Source organism: Schistocerca nitens, chromosome 6 (genome assembly GCF_023898315.1).
Source record: "Schistocerca nitens isolate TAMUIC-IGC-003100 chromosome 6, iqSchNite1.1, whole genome shotgun sequence".
In the NCBI taxonomy this organism is placed as follows: Eukaryota; Metazoa; Arthropoda; class Insecta; order Orthoptera; family Acrididae; genus Schistocerca; species Schistocerca nitens.
This window is the reverse complement of record NC_064619.1, coordinates 396,619,363-396,640,229: the sequence shown is the minus strand read 5'-3', so window position 1 is coordinate 396,640,229 and position 20,867 is coordinate 396,619,363.

Genomic DNA, 20,867 nt, shown 5'->3' with positions numbered 1-20,867 from the left:
TCCATGTTATTACAGTTTTGGCATTTTTTGACAGTGGCTTCTTTCCCAAACTTCCATTCACACCGATCACCTATGTGTTCTATATGGCATGTAACATTGGTGACTTTAAATTTTTACTTTTAGTTGACAGTTTGTACACCTTTCAAAACCAAATTTATGTAGCTGTGACCCAAAAAAAAATACAGTTACGTTCCTACTTTTATAAACTGTATCGCAAAGTTTTTCGTGAGTGATTAAGCATTCCTAATTGGAACAATATCTATTGTAGTTGTCCCAGTTTATTTAATTTTCGCAGTACTGTGTTTTTTTCGTAGAGACTTTTCTTTCTACTATGCGTTTATGTTCATTCTTGTTGTTATATGTCTTCTTATATTTGTCATAGACATGTGATGATCCTGAAAAGGTTGATATACAGTAAATCACATCAGAATGGCTCTCATAATTATACAGTTACATCATTACTGCTTTCCCAGGACCATAACAGATAACCGAAATGAAATTCTCAGTACATACAGGTTTTATTGGGATATCTAGTAAAAACTGAAAATTTTTAATATCATCTAGAGTAAATCCTTCTTCTTTGTATTCGCCTACTTGGTTGCACAATATTATGGTTAACACTTTTTGTAATTTGTATTTATTTTGTAGTCTGATCTTCTTAATTTCAGATGTAGCTACTTCTCTGTCCAAGATATTACTTGTGTGATATGTTATAACAACTATTATTGCCCTAAGAGAACAGAGATTACCATCATAATTAATTCTTGAATTACATCAGTTAGTCATTTCATCATGAGCTAAAATTTATTAATTTATAACCTTAGCTGCCTCTTTGAATTTCTAACTTCTGAATATTAAATATGGCATCTGCTGTAACAATAGAATCATCACATGTTAATAGCACACTGATTTTATTGCACAAAGCTTAAGCAAATTTTTCAGTATTACATGATTATTTATACAGTGTGGAAAATGCTTAAAAATTTTATGGATTGTCATTGTTATATTGAACTTGTCTTGTTTTCTGAAGTTAGTTCTCTTGTTTGCTACTTCTTCTGTAGAACTGAGTGTTTTAATATCAAAATCATCAAACTCCCTTTTTTTCCTTAATGGTATCGTATTGTATAATATTAGCATTCAATTAGTATTCAACAGATCATGTTTTAAATTTTGTTTCAAGTAATTATCTTAGTTACTTAATTTGAAATAATATTTTTAGTAGATTTTTGGTCCTTTCCGAATACAATATTGTAGTACTGAATGAAAATATTCGACCCACTTTCTCTTTCTTCTCTTTTGTGGTGATCGAGTTTTTTTGAATATATGACCACCAAATCTATAAAAATAAAATTTGGGTCCTGATACAGTTTTTTAATATTGCTGTATGAAATGGGAACTATTGTAACATAACTGTACTAACTAATTTAGGTTTCTTTCATTTCATGTAGCCACTAATACTGTGACTTTTAGCCAAAGCTGTAAGCTCATCTAATTTAGTGGCACTAAGATTATTCAAAACAGGGAATTATTTAACACTGTAAAAGTTATTACATCAGTCTTTCATAGTTCACTATGTCCAGAATAATTATTTCTTCTACAATCATCACAAAATTGACAATCTGTAAACTGTCTCAATTTGGTCTCCCATTAAATAGAAAAAATTACATTATATTAAAGAAAAATGAAAGAATGTAGGATAAATTTGAGAAATTCTACACAATTCTCTTGAAAAATTACATGAAACAGTGAATTTCGGGATTAATTAAATTTCATTGGCTTGCATGTTTGTTAAATTTATATGTTTGGCTGACAATAACTGATTTTAGAGATATTTTCAGTTATTTCATTCCCATATTTACACATCACTTATCTATTTTTCATACATTCCAGAAGACAGATCTTACATTTACTTGAATTATTATCCTTTTGTGACAGAGTTAAGTAAAGAGAATAAAAATTTCTAATTATGTGATAATGAACCCTTTTTCGTTGAATTGTCACACACATGTTTGTTCATCATTTTTCATGGCTAATAATCCATTAGAACGTTCATAACTTACAGTTCGTTTCTAAGTGTTTTTGCAATAACGTTTAAAAACAAAGTTTCCACTCACACACCAACAGAAATGTTTACCATTGTACAGTTTCTTATGACATTCATTAAGACTTGCTTTGCCTCAATTCTTATATTTATCACTTGCACATTTCTGTAAGTGGAAGTTATTAATTGACTTCTGTCCTTCAAAGATGAGAGAGTTATTGGAGTTGATTACTTCCATTTAATTTAGAAAATTTTTAAAGGAAATTAAATATATAACTCCATAATTTCTTTAAATACACATTCACATCATAAGCACTAGCTTCAGGTAATTTCAAGTCATTCATTTTTATTTATGACCTGGAGAATTATAACAGGTAGCATGAATCCATTCCAGTGCAATGGAGATGGAAGATCAAAAGTTAACTAGGCAAGATGGGAATACAATGATGCAAATAATGTTTGGTGTGACTATGATGAAGAACAGACAGTTCAGCACATGCTTTGGTTTAGATTGTGCCCAGTCTTCTGTACAGAAGATGATCTTCAACAGGCAACAGAAAATGAACTGTAAGTGGCCAAGGTATGGTCAAAATAATTCAATCATAGCTGTGTAAAATATATGTACATGTATGTATATGTTTTCCACACGAGTGTAATAATAATAATTTATGATATGCTGATTTCAATTACCTTTTTTTATTCATTGTAATACGTTTCGATAAAGATATGAAATGTGCAAATAATGGATAGTAGAGACAGAACATATATCAACAATAAGAAAAACCTATACATACATGAATCAGCCAAGCACCTGCAATTCAATTGATTACACTTAAAATTTAATTAAGCTAAGAAAGTATGTTCATGGAGTCAACCGTAAATCGCATCAACAGCTGACCAATGTGGCTGAGTGGTTCTAGGCACTTCAGTCTGGAACTGAGTGACCACTACAGTTGTAGGTTGAATCCTGCCTCAGGCATAGATGAGTATGATGTCCTTAGGTTAGTTAGGTTTAAGTAGTTACAAGTTTGAAGATATTGCAGACATATTAGAATATAGAAATACAAATGAAGCAATTTAATATCACATGAGTGAGAAACAGAAAAAGTTCTAAAGATTTGAAGACAACCAAACAGCTATCTTTACTGGCTGAAAATATATGGAAAAAGTTATGAAGAATTTCAGGGAACTAAATCCTTAGCCCCCTGTGATAATATAGAACTTCCTCACCACAGAAGGTATCAGATATGTTTTGCTGATTTTAAAAAAGGGCCATGACTGAGGCCACCTGACATCATTCAGTATTTATCAATGAAGGGGGTTCAACTTAAAAAAGATTTCTAATAATGTAGTTTTCTGTTAAATGAAAAACAGATGATAAGAATAATCCTTGCTTTTATTCAAAATCAAATCGTTGATCACTTAAGATATGAACCACATTGTAGTTCTTTAAAACACCACATTAAAGGGAAATATGAAAATCTCAATAGCAGTGAAATACCTCTACCTAAAAATATTTGTCATCATATGACATGTATCAATAACCCTGATCTATATTTGTAATTTTTAAACTATATATAACTGTTATTAATAAGAAAATTAAAAAATTAAGAAATGTCATTTCTCGAAAAATTTTATTTGTGTATAAATAAAGTAAATTCCAAACACATCTGGGAGCAGCTGTATGGCTGGTTCAGCTGCCATTACAGTTTTTAGTTCAGAAGAAACTTTGATGAACATATTTTAATTTATTTAGAATAACAAAAGGATTATTTGTAACAATAAACAAGTGTTTGTTGTAATTAAGATGAAGAATAATCCATGGTTCAAAGCGAACGATGTCTGTTGTTTCGGCTCTAGAGGTCAAGATTTAAAAATGCAAAGAAATAGGATGTAATAAGCAGTTGCACCTTTTAAACTAACAACCACATACTCTGTTTATTAATAAACCACATATATATAGTAGTTTTGAAATAAAAAATGAAACAATCTGAAAAATTTCCAGACTGAATATGTGATGGAGTTTTACCATCCTTTAGAAAACGTCTTGTATAGAAGCCAGAAGAAACAATTAGAAACTAACAGGAAAAAATTGGTTTCAGAAATTAGTAATGATATGGTTACATGTGTTGAGAAGAGGAGATGGAAAGGAATTGTAAACTTAAAAAGACGAGAGGAAGAGACTGTAGAAGAAATTAATGAAATATTTACACATTTGACTATTACATTTCAAGATATCAGTTTGAAGAACATGTTCCTTATTCTGTGACTATTTCATGATCACAATAAATCTGTGTGTGATTTCTATGTGACTGAATGTCAAAGAAGACATCTTCAAAGACAATTATATGTACTTCAAGACAGACATCCAAATTGTGAACAAATAATAAGATTAAAATATAATGCTATGAAGAAAATGTTGAATGACAATTTTAATTATTACATAAATTACTTTACACTTAGCAACATCTTTTACAAGATATAAGAAATCTTTCATAAAGTAATATTGTCTTTCGTTACTCAATTATTATTGAGTTATCGAATCCTAACCATTAACATAAATGATACCTTTCTTCTACTTCAAAAATATGTCATTGAGATATATATATCTGTATAATTAGTCTTCTATAACTGACATTCAAAAAATTTCTTTCAGTTCTTCTCCACACAGTGCCTGCAGCTTGTATGTGATTAGATTATAATGGGCAACATAATCAATCATAATAATTCATGTTGACCAATTGGCTGTGTATTCCCTTCCAAAAATTTCCTTCAACTTGCTGGTTATCACGTGACCACACTCTAGGTTTGGCATCCCTCATATAAACTGTCTTCAACAACAATTCTTTTTCATTATACTTGGTCACATCCTTTGGCTTCATTTTTTATAGTCCAATGTTTTGTGTTACTGCATTCACTGATAAATTTTTCGAAAACATCTATACAATTACAATTTCCTTGAAAAGCAAATCTCATCCACATTTTTGCCTTTAGTTTTCTGTTAAATCTTTCAATAGCAGACGTTTTAAATTCTGTAAAAAGTGATTAATAGTTAACTTTATATTTCTTCATAAATCCTTCGAATTCTGTATTATAGAACTTTTCTCCACGGAATGTTAGTAGATTTCTCAGAGTTCTTGGAATCAAAATTTTTTAGACGATACTGATATAATTACCTGATGTTTTGAACTGAAATAGTTCATGAAAATTTCGAAAAAACAATCAAATACAGTTGATGAATAATTATATACTTCTTTATTTTTAAAATTCGTTTTAATTGTTGAGAATTCATTTTTATTAGGTTTACTTGCCTTGAATCATCTATACCAAGAGAAAGAACCTTTATTAAAAAAAATTCTCATCAGTTTATATCATTCATTAATAATTTCTTCATGAACATTTCTCTTTTTCATCAATTTATTTTCTTTAGTTTTTATAGAGTGTAAAAATACCTCCAATCCTGTCTCTCCCATTACTAGTTATTACCCTATGAAGTAGATGAGTCCCTGTACATTTCTTTCATTTCAAGCGAGAGATATGTTTATCCAGTTGTATAGATTAAATTTCAGGAAACAAAATAATTTTTACATGTACTGGTACTGTTATGTATGTGTCTTTTATCTTATTTATCAAAATTTGATCTATGAACTGTTGTTATTGATAGGATGGAATGGGGCACATATCAACATATCAAAGTGATTGAGTAATAGGTCCTTGTTAATATTTTTGCTGACAAAAGCAACTTTCTTAAAGATAAAAATACTCGATATCAAGTACTTTTTATTTACTCCTGTTGTAAATGGGAAATAAAGCCCCTGTTTATCATAGACCCTCACGTCCAGCATGATCTAGCATATGGTTAAGGGCTCTGGTTGCATTAGTTACCTCTTTATAGTATTCTTCTATGGTACCATCGAAAATTGCATTTATTTTATTGAACTGTGAGACAATACTTACATACATGTTTTTAACTTTTTTGTAAACTTGTTTAGCTACATAGGTATTGTATTGTTAAAATAATGGTGTATTCAGCTTTGATAACAACTTCTCTTAATTTATTTTGTAACTTTAAACACCCACTTACAGGATCTTGACATCTTCTAGTCTTCTAACTTTGAAATCAGTATATCATTTATGTACTTTAAAAATGTTACATAACTCTTCATGAAAGTATTCCATTAAATATTTATCTTTTGACTCAGATTCATTTTCGATTTTTTGTTCTAAGTCATTTCTGGTGTTTTCTAGTTCTCCTCTGTTTTGCTCATTCATCTTGTTCCTGAAAGTGTCCCTTTACTCAATTCAGACTTTCATTAAGATTATAATTATCTGATAACGTTTTAAAAATATATAGACACATTAGCCATGTATTAATTCATTAAATGCTGTATTTGCTGTCTTTTACAGAACAGCTTACTTCAGTGAAGATATTTTACTAATTCTTTGCGAATATTACCTCAAAAGGAATCAAACACTATTTCTTGTCATTATTCTTCTAATAGCATACCCAGTGAACAGCAACACCATCAGATATATTTAAATTTAGTAGTCTGTATCCTGTTTTTTGTTTTATTAGGTAATTTATCAATCATAAACCCACCATAAAAATTATTGACTTTTAGCTGTTTAGCACATTCTTCTACATCAAAATTCGGTATTGCCTTACGGAAACCATCAATAATATATTTTGATTATTTTTGTTCCAGGACTTTCTTCTCTGTTACCATGCCATGTCTTTTTGTTATTATATCTCCTTACTGGCTTTTACTTGTTTGTTACTGTATTAGCTGCAACTGCTGCTCCTGCTGCTGTCAGGTCTCCAGGTGCCAATAATAAAAGTACAAAAATTCTTCAATGTTTTGTTAGTCCCGAGCCATCTGTATTTTCTTTTAGATATTTTGCAACTTTTTACAACAGGTAAACCTAATTTTATGAGTAAGTCTCTTTTCTCACTTTTGTTGTTGAGTATCAGTTAAAAAATTATCTGTACTATGAAACTGTTCACATTGAGTTTAAGTAATTTAGCTTTAGTCTCGCCACTAGCTAGCAAACTGTAATCAAGGCTGATGTTATTCAGTTATATAGAATAAAAGTTTTATAGAGAGTTTTATTTTCCCAATTCATCTCCATCAGTATATAGACATATACCTAATTTCCATTTCCTGTATGTTATTCCTGTAACTGCTGTTGTGCAACCTCTCTTTTGCAGGTAAGTGAATTGTATTTTCTCTAAATCGTTATGATCTCTGTAATCAATTTCATACTGATTACATACTTCACCTAATGGATTTATTCCTCTGTTCCTGTAGCTAATTTTTGGTATATGGACCATAACACCTATAGCTTCATACATGCATCTCTGGGATTGGTAAATAATGTGAGGTCCAATTTACTAAAACCTTTCCATGTTTTTCGCCCTTCCAGAATGTGTGAGGAAGATTATTGAGGAAGCTGATTAATAAAGGAATTCCGTTTGAATTGCTGATAATAAAATGATCAAATATATTCGTTAATATTTGTGTTACTCTAAACTTTTTATTACAATAGCGCATAATTCAGGTACATCATTTATCCACCTGTATTCAATTGGTTTTTCTCTACATTATTTGATTTATCCTTAACCTCTCTTTTCATCATTTGAGGAATCTACTGCTAACTTTAGGATATAATCTACATCAATTTCTTTTATCTGGTTATTGTACTTAATACCTTGACATAATAATCATCCCCAGTAATAATTTTTCTTTTAGATAACAGTTTCTTCAATTCATTTCTACCTTCATATTCGCTATCATCAACAGTTAATTCATGATATCTTACATCTTTTTGAATAATGGTTTTAAGGAACAATTTGTCTTGTAACTTCTCTACTTTATTCAATGGATTTTAATATGTTGTCCATCCACATCTCCAATTTTTCCTTTAACTTTTACAGTTGCATTGATCTTGTTTTTCATATTCCTGATACTTTGTTTTCAGATGTCCCTTCCATGTTGTAAATATTTCCTTTAATTCTTACTTTTACCTTCTGTTTCATCCAAAGATTAAAAAATTAATGATTTGATTCTAAAGAGTTTTGGTTAATGTGGAAAACCCATAGGCTTGAAAGATAATATTTATACTAATGTCGCTAAAAATATTCAATTCTGTCTCTGTGCTTGCTTCATTGAGTCATCTAGTCATGCTTATGGTAAAAATCCTGAACTGATCCCCACTCCAGCTGTTACAAAACTTTCCTTTAAAATTAACAAACTTTAAATTACCATCAACCAACTCATTGTGAACATGGTTTAATTGGTATCATCTTGTCTAAAATTATTGAAAATAAGCAAATCAGTGACTAATTATTTTGGTATCTTTGAACAGATTTGACTGATTGGAGTCGATTACTTTATATGTTCCTGTAGTTGAATTTTCTCTGAGTAAATACTGATTTTTGAGAATGATATCATTGGATACTACAAGCAAATTAACTTGGTATTCTTCCGGTGTTATTATTTCATCACTGTTTTCAGTAAAAGTAGTAATCTTCTTATTACATTCATCTTCCACTTTTTTACATATTTTCCTAAACTCTTCATACTTTAGGTTACCTAAACTTATAGAGTACACATGCAAATGATTGCTCTTTGCCATTTGGACCACCATGGAGCTACAATAGAGCTATCGATCATTAATGTTGTTTTTCCAGATCCACTTGGTCCCATTATTGGACATCGAATTGAATTAGGCTAAAGCATGCCATGCTTTCTTTGATTACATATCTTAAGATCCAAGTCTGTTTTCATTTAATTAGTTTCATTTAATTAATGGTAAATGAGTAGAATCCTTCAGCTGAGTGGTAAATCATATGGTCACAAACAAATAGTGACTCTACTTACAAAATAGAGTTATAATAATGTTGCATTGGTTGGTTCTTACACAACATTTCTTATTCCAAATATTACAACAAAAAACAATAAACCTTCCTGTAGTGGAAAGAAAACAGGAATTCATGTCAGTCAACATAGTTTGAAAAGACTTGAACATTTTTGGTCCACAAAAAAGCTTAATATTCACGTTTAAGGAAGTCAGAAATTAAATTGAGCTATTATTGAGATCAGTATTAAGTTACATATGAATATAAAAGATAGTATCAAAGTAGGATTTAATAAACAAAGAGAGTTGCTAACAGTATTCCTACAATTATACCATTTGATTTAATTAACATTAATTTTAATGCACATGATTGAAGGTTGGCAAAACATTCCAATCATTTTCTTCGAGGAACTAAAATTATTTCTTAATTGAAGCCAAATGTTGAGTTTGGTGCACCATAAATTCATGAGCCACATATCCTGTATTTTTTTCCAATTCATGATAAGGTTCAGGACATAGAAATGACTGCAAATAATAAAAATGGTGGTTTGATGGACTTCAGTGGTGATAGTGTAATACCTGTTGTAGAAGTGAATTAAATTTTTATCCTTAATTAATGAATGAGATTGAGAGATCAGATCTTTACATTCCCTGTGAATGAGATATCTAAAAATAATCTAAACATTCCTAAGAATCATACTGAAATTAATTTTCATATTAGTGATGTTTGGGTTCTTCATAATCATGGTTATTTGTACATAAGTTTTAAAAACTGTTATAGATTATCCAACATATGATGGAAAATCTAAAAAAACCTTAATTGATAACTATGCAGCAAAACTATTTGATTTTGTCACCACAAAGAAAGAAATTAATATTTTTTCTATAATAGAATATCTGTTTATTTCTTTATGAATTTTTTCATCTGACTTCAGCTGTTGTTGACAGAAAAAGCCTGGAAGGACATCTACTGATCAACGGTAAAATAAAAATTAAGAAAAATGGATTACTTTATCCACTGGAGATTTTTGTTAAACTGTTTCAAGATTATGAAAAGAAAGGTGGAAAAGAGACCTTAGCATTTGTTTTACTTGAAACTCAATTGAAACTGATGCTTTTTCAGATGGTCTGATTTAAATGATTGTGGAGTTAAAATAAAAGCTCCTTTGCCAAAAGAAGGCAAAATTGTTGTTGAGAATATGGGAATTAGAGTTCCTCTTGAAAGTATGAATATGAAAACGAACTGGAATTAGAGCAAGAAAGAGTGAAAAATCTTAGAGTAATAATATGTTTGTATGGTTATAATCCACAGAAATGGTTGGATTACGTGGTAGAAAAAATTTAGCTATAGATATCACAAATTTCATTATCTAAAATTTCTAATTTGATAAATTACGTTTTCTGTTCTTTCATCCACTTGTTACAAGTTCTTTTAAAAAAATTGATTCAAGCTTCTTATCAGTGCATTTTATAACATTGCAGTACATATCATGCAGTTCTCAGTCGATTGATATGGCTGCCGTTGTGATGCCTCACCACGCCCTTCAATTAGCTCTGCCATTGTCAGCTTCCTTTACAGATGGTGACCATCTTTTTAATGCTGTTCTTGTGTCTTAATTATTGTTCTAGTGAGGTTATATTAGCGATGACAGCGCTTTCTATTATCCAAATTTGGTCATTTGCTTGTGTGTCGCATTTTTTGCCTTCCATTCCTTTTGGTCATTTCCCCAGGGAAAGGTGGGGTTACAAATGTAGGATCACAAAAAATCACCCAAATGCCCTTATGGTGCCCATTTACTACTTAGTACCAATGCAAAGATAATGGAAAAGGCAGTTGTACAATTGTCTCAGTGTTTCATAATATTGTCGCCAATGAACCAACATGATTTTATTGGATCTGACACTGACAGTGGATGCCCACAAACATGCAATAGTTTCGTCTGGTTTCCGACAAGATCATCTGCTGTGATTGGAATGTATCGAACTTTGCAAAGTGGGCTATATGAGTTTGTCAGGTGACCTATGTAGACTCTTTTACTATCCATCGACCTGTTCCTGCACCCATACCAATCTTCATGCCCTCTGACATTCCTTGAGCACAAATACACGTCTGGTCTAAAGCTTGTTCACCACATAGCACTGTTGGTTTCTGACTGATGTTAACAGCTACTGGTTCTCGTTGTTCAGTAGTACTTTATTGAGAAATAGGTTAGCTTGTCAACTGTTACAGTACACCAACACTACATGCAACAGTAAATAGAGGTAACTGAGTGAGTTGCACCAGGCCATCGAGAAAAAGGAAATTATTGATATTACTGTTACTATTATTATTGTTATTTTTATTATTATTGTTTTAGGAGATCTGTAAAGTGTCAATGTCTTCCTCAGAGCACCATTTCACCCATTGTCTTAATTGCTCATTGCATGTGTACCAGTCTCTGACTTCCATATTTTACCTTACACACCTACCTCCCGTGTTAAGGTTATTTCTTGATGTGTTAATACAGCTCCTATCGTCCTGTCTCTTTCTCCCGTCAGATTTATCCACGTGTCCCTCTCCGTGCCAATTTTCTGGAGAGCCTCCACACTTCTTAACAATTAACCTACTTTTCAATATCTTTCTAAAGCAATATCTTTCTACAGCAATATCATTCTATAGAACCTGAGGTCTAAGGGGTAGCATCTTTTTCCTGGGTCGAAAACCTCTACCGCTTAAATTTTGATTAAAAATCAGCATTGAAGGCCAAAGACTGGTTGCATAAGAAGTCACCCTCATTCTGCCAACGGCTTTGTCAAAGCGTGGAGAGGGGCGGCAGAAGGTAAGGGCACTCTCTTGACCTAGGTGTGGGAAAATGCTCCTAAAGGCAGCGCAATCAACAATGATCATCGGCATGAGGATGCAGAAGGCAATAGAAATCACTGCATTAAAGACATATAACGTGTATCCACAGGACATGTAGGCTGTATCGGAAAAAGTCATGATGATCTCTCCATTGGCAAAAGATTCCGGAATAGTCCCCCATTCGGATCTCCGGGAGGGGACTGTCAAGGGGGATGTGACCTCGAGAAAAAAGACTGAATAACTAACGAAAGGATTGCGTTCTGCGAGTCGGGGCGAGGAATGTCAGAAGCTTTAACGAGGCAGGGAAGTTAGAAAATCTGAAAAGGGAAATGCAAAGGCTCAATCTAGATAAAGTAGGGGTCAGTGGAGTGAAATGGAAAGACGACAAGGATTTCTGGTCATATGAGTATAGGGTAATATCAACAGCAGCAGAAAATGATACAACGGGAATAGAATTCGTTTGAATACGGAGGTAAGGTAGAGAGTGTGTTACTGTGAACAATTCAGTGATAGGGTTGCACTTATCAGAAACGACAGCAAATACAACACCGATAACGATAGCTGAGTCATACATACCGACGACACAAGCTGAAGATGAAGAGATAGACAAAGTATATCAGGATAATGAAAAGGTAATACAGTAAGTAAAGTGAGATGAAAATCTAATAGACGTGGTGGACTGGAATGCAGTTGTAGGGGAAGGACTAGAAGAAAACGTTACTGGAGAATATTGGCTGGCGACAAGGAATGAGACAGGACAGGACAGACTAATTGAGTTCTGTAATAAATTTCAAAATTAAATAAGGTTCAAATGACTCTAAGCACTATGGGACTGAACATCTGAGGTCATCAGTCCCCTAGATTTAGAACTATTTAAACCTAACTAACCAATGGACATCACACACATCCATGCCCGAGGCAGGATTCGAACCTGCGACCGTAACAGTCGTGCGGTTCCGGACTGTAGAGCCTAGAACCACTCGGTCACAGCGGCCGGCCAATAAATTTCAGCTAGTAATAGCGAATATTCTGTTCATGAATAGCAAGAGGAAGAGGTATACTTGGAAAAGGCCAGGTGATACAGGAAGATTTCAGTATACTACATCATGGTCGGACAGAGATTCCGAAATCAGATACTGGACTGTGAGGCATAAATTTGACATATACATTTGAGCAGTAGGCCACTTCGCTTTTGCATTGTGGGAGCATTTAGATGCGTTCTATCAGCAATCGTGGATTCTCCGAGGTGGTCCAAGTCTCTGGACAGCTCGTTCGCCGGATCTCACGTCTTTAGATTTTTATCTACGGGGGCATGTGAGGAAGATGGTCTACGCGATTCCAGTACACACTATTGAAGTTTTTCTTGCGGGGATAATTTTAACCTTTGATGAAATTCGGGAAAACTCCTTTGCAAAACTTGTAGACTCCACGAAGCAGTGTTGCAATACATGAATGAAGGTGGGAGGACAGTTCTAGTAGATGTTATAAATAATAATTGTTACTTTTCATTCTTGATTATTTTGTTGTACTAATGACTTGGGGAACCTACTGCTTTATCGTTATCATTATTTATCTCGGTTTATGTTACGGTTTTGGCTGTTGACTAACAAGGAGAGATCCCTAGGCATGGGATTCTAGTTTTAAAGCCATCATTCTTCTCGTGGTATGCTATTGTCTTGCAGATAATAAGACTCTGTAGAATGGAGTCATAGCGTAGGGTAGTTGTCTAGGTACGTAAAGTTGGGTTCGAATTTCCACAGTTGCTTTGATATTTTTTATTTTTAAATCTTAATCAAAATTACTTTAAGCGTCGAGTTTATGAAGTTATGTGACTTTGTAAGAGGTATGCGATGTATGCGCTGCCTGCAACAGGCAAGACATACGAGAGTCTCTGACCAGAGAGCAGTATGTAATTAGTTGTTGCTTGTCGCTAATCGGCATTAGTCTTCTGCAGTCTGCAGTAGTCTTGAGTAGTCTGCGTGAGTCTGCAGGAGTCGGCGCGTGTCTGCGCTTGTGTGCAGTCTGCTCTGGTCGGGACTACGGAGGATGAGTATTATTGTAGAAGGTAAAGAAGCAGCCTTGCGCATATCTAGTAATGTATGTTAACTGTCATCCAATTTCTTTTAAAAAATGACCAATAATAATTTTTATAATATAAAGTAATTAAAAAAAGCATTCATTTCAATTTAAAGATTTTATCCAACGGAAGATTATTTCTTTCACGAATCACAAAGCATAGGCCAGCATTGCACGGAGCTGTGCCGAAAAAAATTTTAGGTACGAGTAGATATATTCGCAGTTTTTTATTGAGGTAAGAATTTTTTGCTTTTTTATTCAAAATACAGGGCCGTGGCGCAGCGCTGCTGTCGTCATAAAATTTACCAGGTTATTGAATTTTTTTTTATTATTTTGGTGTTTAGGAATTTTTCTGTTTCGAACTTAACATTAAATGAGAAAAGAATTTTGTGGTTACATTAAATGTGAAAGCATTTCTGCACGGAGACTATAAATAGGAACCAATTTTGTTCAGAGGTTACATTAAATTAGAATCACATTCATTATTCTTATTTTTATTATTATTTCCGTGGGGAGTTTACACTTGGTTCATATATTTTTTTTATTAATTTTTGTGGGGAGATTACAACTTAAATGTAACATTTCATTTCTATTCCTTTCTCATGTCATTGCATTCAAACGTCCGAACTTTCTCATTTGGTCGCATAGTTGCATACTACTATCCGTTTTGCATTTCATATGATTTTTAATATTTTTATCTACTAACGTCGATTTCACTTCGGCCGTTCTAACAACTTATGTTTTCATCTATGTTGTCACTTTCGTTATCTCTATTCGTCATAGTGGTTGAATTTCGCTTTAGCTGGTAATCCTTTCTTTCATTTAATTCTTCATCTGCCTAATTTTTTCCCATAATACAGCAAGAATTTATATTTTAAATATCTGTATGGCGATTACTATCTGCAACAGTCACATCTTGTAATGAAAAATACATTTGTGACGCCATTTCACAGTTAGAATGAATACATTATTTCGTGTTTTGGGTTTTGCACAGTAGTCACCAATTTCAAATGTTTCAGTTTTATGATACGTAATTAAAAATAATCCGAACCACTTGCACAGAGATATCAATAGGTGAAACGGTGATAGGAAAACAAATTAAGACAGCTGAAACATTACTACAAAGAATAACATAGCTTTACAAAGAAACAGAAATGAAAGTGACTAATATATTAAAAGCAAGTAATTGCACATAAATAATGGTCAAAGTAATTTCGATAGTGAACTACAAAAAAATAATATCAAATCACCTGACGAGACTCGAACCCAAAATGCTCTGAGTCTTACGAATTTCTCTTAAACACTACGCTACGCCACCACTCTGGGCAAGATTATTGTTTTCGAGGCACTAGTGTATCATGTGAAATTCCCAGAAAAAATTGGGCAACACCTCCTCTAGCAGACCGCAAGAATTTGCGTGAACGATGACCTGATTAGCTAACTTCAACGCTAAGTAACGCGGAAGTGGCGCAACGTATCGAATTGTTTTCGTAACAGTTCTTTCTCAGCCAATCTGTCCTCCGACACCTTTATAAACTTTTGTAGTGTTTCTGACTTGCTAGTATTTTGCTTAGAACTTCAGGTACTTTAAATTGTCGAATGCTTTTTTGGTAGACAAAACCTGTGAGTGCACAGTACCCCTATATCCAAGTTTGTTCTAAATTGATTCTTTCGGAACGTTCTCTTAAACTGTGATCTACTATTTATCATCACAGAAACTATCATAAGTCTTTTACTGGCTTCTGCCGAAGACTTAAACTTCTCAATGGGGCCAAAGAGGACCATTCACCTAATATCAGAAATATGTGCCAGTTACTTCCGTGCGTATGTTTCAAAAATGAGAAATTAGAACGTGGAGACCACGAAACAACTTGGCCCACACTGCGGAGCAACCAGGGCACCTAATTTCGATATCAGCAGCTACGGGCCTGTGGGCACGTTGCGAGGTCCGGATTAACGGCCGACGGTCACCGTGTAGACTGAACCAGGGCCCTCGGCGACAAGTGTTTGCTCGCACGCCAGCTGCACGCACTGAGGCATCCTTCACCCTCGGGCGCCAACAACATCCCTCCATGCCCTCGTCGCTGCCGAAAGCGAGTGCAGGACTCTCCTGGTCTGTTTCCCATGAGTAACGTGGGCGCTCCAACTCTCGTCGAACCCACGCGAGTATCTCCACGGAGAAACTCCCTTGAAGGATTTGACTGTGATATCACAATGCTTCTAATTTACTGACGCAATTTCTAGCTTTTCTAGACAACGTTGTGGAGATGCTAGCCATATTTATTAAGGACTCCCTCGTACGCTGAGCAGCATGGGTGTAATTTTAGACGTTAGCGTCCAATCTACTGATTCTATCTAATGAAGCGGATGCAAATCTATTGATTCTATCCAAAAAAGAGGAAGCACTTTAACTCCGTGATATGTAAACTAACGCCGCAGTCTATTAATCGACAACGTGAAATAACTTCTAGTCATATTTCCCTTCAAAGTAACACCCATAGTTGCTGACACTGGAAGGGAGAAAATGAAAGACAAAGACCTTTCCTCGGATTCGTGGAATGGCTTGTCATTTGTTGCGAACAGTAGGGCATCTCAGTGGGATGGTCCGTGTTTTCCAGTCCACGTTCTTGTCAACAATTGTACATCACTGGCATAGCTCGAATAATTTATATAATGACTTCCAAAGTGCTTTGGATTAACCTTTCCTCTTTAGTGCAGCATACATCTGTGGTACTTGACGTGTTGAGAGCTGCGTTATTATCGGTAATCCGCCAACCTCCTCCTTGACTACCTGGCCCTCGTTCTGCAATCTGATTCACCAGCGTGGCTTATCTCTGGTTGTAGTGAATAATTTTTGGAGCGGACAGTCGCCCTGGGTACGATCTACGCTGATATGGCATGAAGTCACTAGATGTGTAAATTATTTAGGCACTTAAACTTGTGGACATCAAAGGAGATCAGAGCTGAATAGCTGTATAAAGTCAGTGAAGCATCGAAACTACTTATTCGACTACGAATTAAATTTTTACAGTAGTTTTCTACACTACTTTAATAGACTATGACGAAAGCGAAGCGTGACCGGACGGTCAGGCATCCAAGCAATGGCCACGCGCGGTGGTGCTTAACTTCAGTGATATGAGGGGATCCGGTATATCCTCATCTGTACGGTCATTGAGTCCGTTTACTGCGAAACATATTCAGAACTTTCCGTTTCACAATGTTGAATCCATCCTATTGGATCTCCAGTTCGGTAATTTAATGCACAATTTTATTTTAAACCATAGGAAACTAAGTGTTTGGTCACAGGTGGATCGATCACCCGCCCGTGCTAAATGTGTAAGAGAACTCACTGAAATTTTAATTTTAGTTCTGATTTTACCTTTTATATTTCATCGTAAAGGCAATTGGAAGGCTAATCAACATGTTTTAACAGTTTTTTGGAACCACTGCTGTTTCCATGAACGGTGTTCCAATAAACTGTGATGCGTAGAACTTTTCTGCTTTTGTGAACGAGAATTCAGCTTCCACGTGTCATTTCGTACTGTTACACTTGCGTGAACTAGTAACATTTACATAATGCTACACGGACGTTTGTTCTGCATAACAATTAACAGTCGGACATTGAAACAGGTGAGTTCAGTTTTATATTTGTTTCCAATAATTTGACAAGAAACTGTACTACTTTACCTTTTGGTTGTTCGAAATGAGGAAAAAAAATGCAAAGGAATTAAGTCTTCAGTTCTGAATGAAAAATCATTGAGAGTTGTTCCTATATATTGTCTCAAAACCCATATCATTATACTTCTTCAATTGAAGCAAGCAATCACACTTTCGTTACAAGATCCAAAAGGTCAAAGTTACCACTAACTTTGTCAACACGACCAGTCCTATAAACTAGCTAAACTATTGATTATTTTTCAACTATAACGCTTTTAGTTATTTACAGAATCATAACAACTCGATTAACTACCATTTCTGGGACAACTGAAGGCATTTTATTTATGCTCCTATAATGTTACATTAACGTGTGTGCGCAAGTTTTTAAACTGCCTCTAACTCTTTCATTAAAAATATCACTTTGAGGTATGACATAGCAGGGACAAAATTATAAGCTTTCAAGTAACACTAACACTCGTTACTATATATTACGTACTATTTTGCCCAGGGGTAATTAATATTGACTTTTCTAACGTAAATGATCCTCCCTTCACAGGTCTAAGCAGAAAGATAAACCATTCTTGGCATTTTACCTGAAGAATAGACGTGTATGTAGTGAGCAGTCAACATATTACGGGCTGGTTACGTCTCATATTAAACATGCAGCCGCTGCTCGACCTTTTGCATTCATTCGCCGCAGTGCTTGCTGAACATGTGCTTCGAGCAGTCACGACATTGATTTAGCCACGAAAAAATCTTGCATCTGAGACAGTTACATAACTCAGTCGACTTACTAATGTAAATGCACCAAACCAGAGACTCCATTCACAGTTATCAAACATTTTACTCCACGAAATTGCTGTACACACTAGCCGTCAACGTCACTACAATACTGTCTATGGCTGACTGGCGCTCTCTTCACGCGTTACGCTCCAAGGAAAGAAAATGACATCAAACTCAAGGACGTAGTACGTCCCCTATGTTTGTAGTTGATAGGCACGTTCAGAAATTTATTAGAAAAGCATTTCAGCAGGAAAATATGAGTTCTTTGTTAATATTAATAATGAAAATTTTATGATGTACAACCGAGTTTCAAGGAAGCAAATTTAATGTAAATATATTACATAACTAGCAAGGTTAATCCTTGGGTTAATAGACGAGGGATAAAAAATATGTAACATCCTAAATTATGAAGGCAAAACATACGAGATCACAAGCTAAATGTAGTCTTTTCCAGCTACATTTATACTTTCTGAAGAGTGTTAGAAGGTACTCAGAATGTCTAGGTATCTGAAACTGAGATTACTCTGGCATACTGATGTTTACTTTTCTGTTTATCCTACGTAACACAAGAAATAAACATTTTAACATCAGAACTGTCCCAAAGTTACAGTATGTCTGTTCCAACACTGAAATAGCTTTCAGGGAAAGACACTGTGTGTCGGAGTATTTCTTTGAAATTTATCATATTATTTCGAGCACATAAACCCAAGGGAATGTCTCTACCCAGCCTTCAAAAGCAAATAGTCAAGCTGTGTATCAGATTAAATTTTGGGCCAATAGCCGTTTGCATGTGCTGCTGTGTCTGCTTAGGTTGTTCTTTGCTTTTAAATGAACACCTTATTTCATTATCAGCAATTAGCTTAACACTTTCTGGCAGATTAAAAATGTGTGCTGGACCGATTCTCAAGCTCTGGACCTTGGCCTTTCGCGGGCCATTTCTCCACCGACTGAGCTACCTAGATACGACCCACGACCCGTCCTTTCAGCTTTACTTCAGCCAGTAACTCCTCTTCTACCTTTCAAACTTCGCAGAAGTTCTGCTGTGAAACTTGCGGGACTAGCACTCCTGGAAGAAAGGATAATGCGGAGACGTGGTTTATCCACAGCCTGGGGGTTCTTTCCTGAATGAAATTTTCACTGTGCAGTGGAGTGTGCGCGGATACGAAACTAACTGGCAGATAAAAACTGCTAGGCCAAATCTCCGCAATATCCTACCTTTCATGTGTGCTAGTCTTACAAGGTTCATAGTAGGGCGTCTATGAAGTCGGGAACGTAGAAGACGATATACTGGCGGAACTAAAACTTTGAAGACGGGTCGTAAATCGTATTGGGTAGCTCAGTCGGTAAAGTACTTGAATTCAAAAGGCAAAAGTCCCGATTTCGAGTGTCGGTCCTGCACATAGTTTTAATCTGCCGGGAAGTTTCATATATACACTCTTCGCTGGAGAGTGAAAATTTCATTCAGCAATCAGCTTTTCCCATCCCATTTGAAGTTATCATGCCACATCAGAGTATAAGCTGTTTTTTAGCTAGTATGAAACAATCCACACATTCGTGTCGAGAAAGTAGCATGTGATGGTGTCCCTAACAAGTATTTCACAAAACCGTTGTTGTTCCCACAGCTACCTGAGACATGAAGACGTTATGTAAAATGGAAAAAGTGAAATCTTTATGCAAGCGTTGTCACTGTGCCAGCACACAACGTGTGAAAATACACTGGCGTATTCATCATCTTAAAAACCATTTTTACTTTGGTGAAGCTTGATATCCAGGGGGGCCAGATTAACTTATTGCCGAATAATGAGGTAAGTGTTTACTTACAACAAAAGAACAACCAGCAGAGGACACTGACTTCATTCAAATTAAAGATGTGCATCGAAATAGAGAATAAAGTGTAATTCTATTTCATTGGAACAATGTATTACTTGTTCCTAATTTTTGTACTTTACATGCTAGACAGATACAGCGGCATTCGAAATCTGTGAGGTTTGCACATGTTTTTCAGAGCAGTAATTCATGTGTAACGAAATATCATAGCCAAGAACATTAAGTGATCCAATATCTTTTCTGCCTTCCGTAAAATTATCCATCCTTGTATTACATCTGGTCATTGGACCTGCAATAGCGTTGTCACCAACATATCTGTTTTTTCTTCTAGTTATAATTTCTATATACTATGTTCAATTTTTGACATATTTTTAGAAAATTATGAATTTAATTTCATCATCTATCTATCTATCATTAGATACAGGCTCCCAGGTAGATGCTATTTTTCTTGACTTCCGGAAGGCGTTCGATACAGTTCCGCACTGTCGCCTGATAAACAAAGTAAGAGCCTACGGAATATCAGACTAGCTGTGTGGCTGGATTGAAGAGTTTTTAGCAAACAGAACACAGCATGTTGTTATCAATGGAGAGACGTCTACAGACGTTAAAGTAACCTCTGGCGTGCCACAGGGGAGTGTTATGGGACCATTGCTTTTTACAATATATATAAATGACCTGCATTCGTACATGGTTTCTCCGCATACTTTCTGTTTTGGGCAAACTAAACATTTTCAGCTTGGAGTGCTTTTCATCTAGCAATTGGTCCCACAAATATTTGATAAG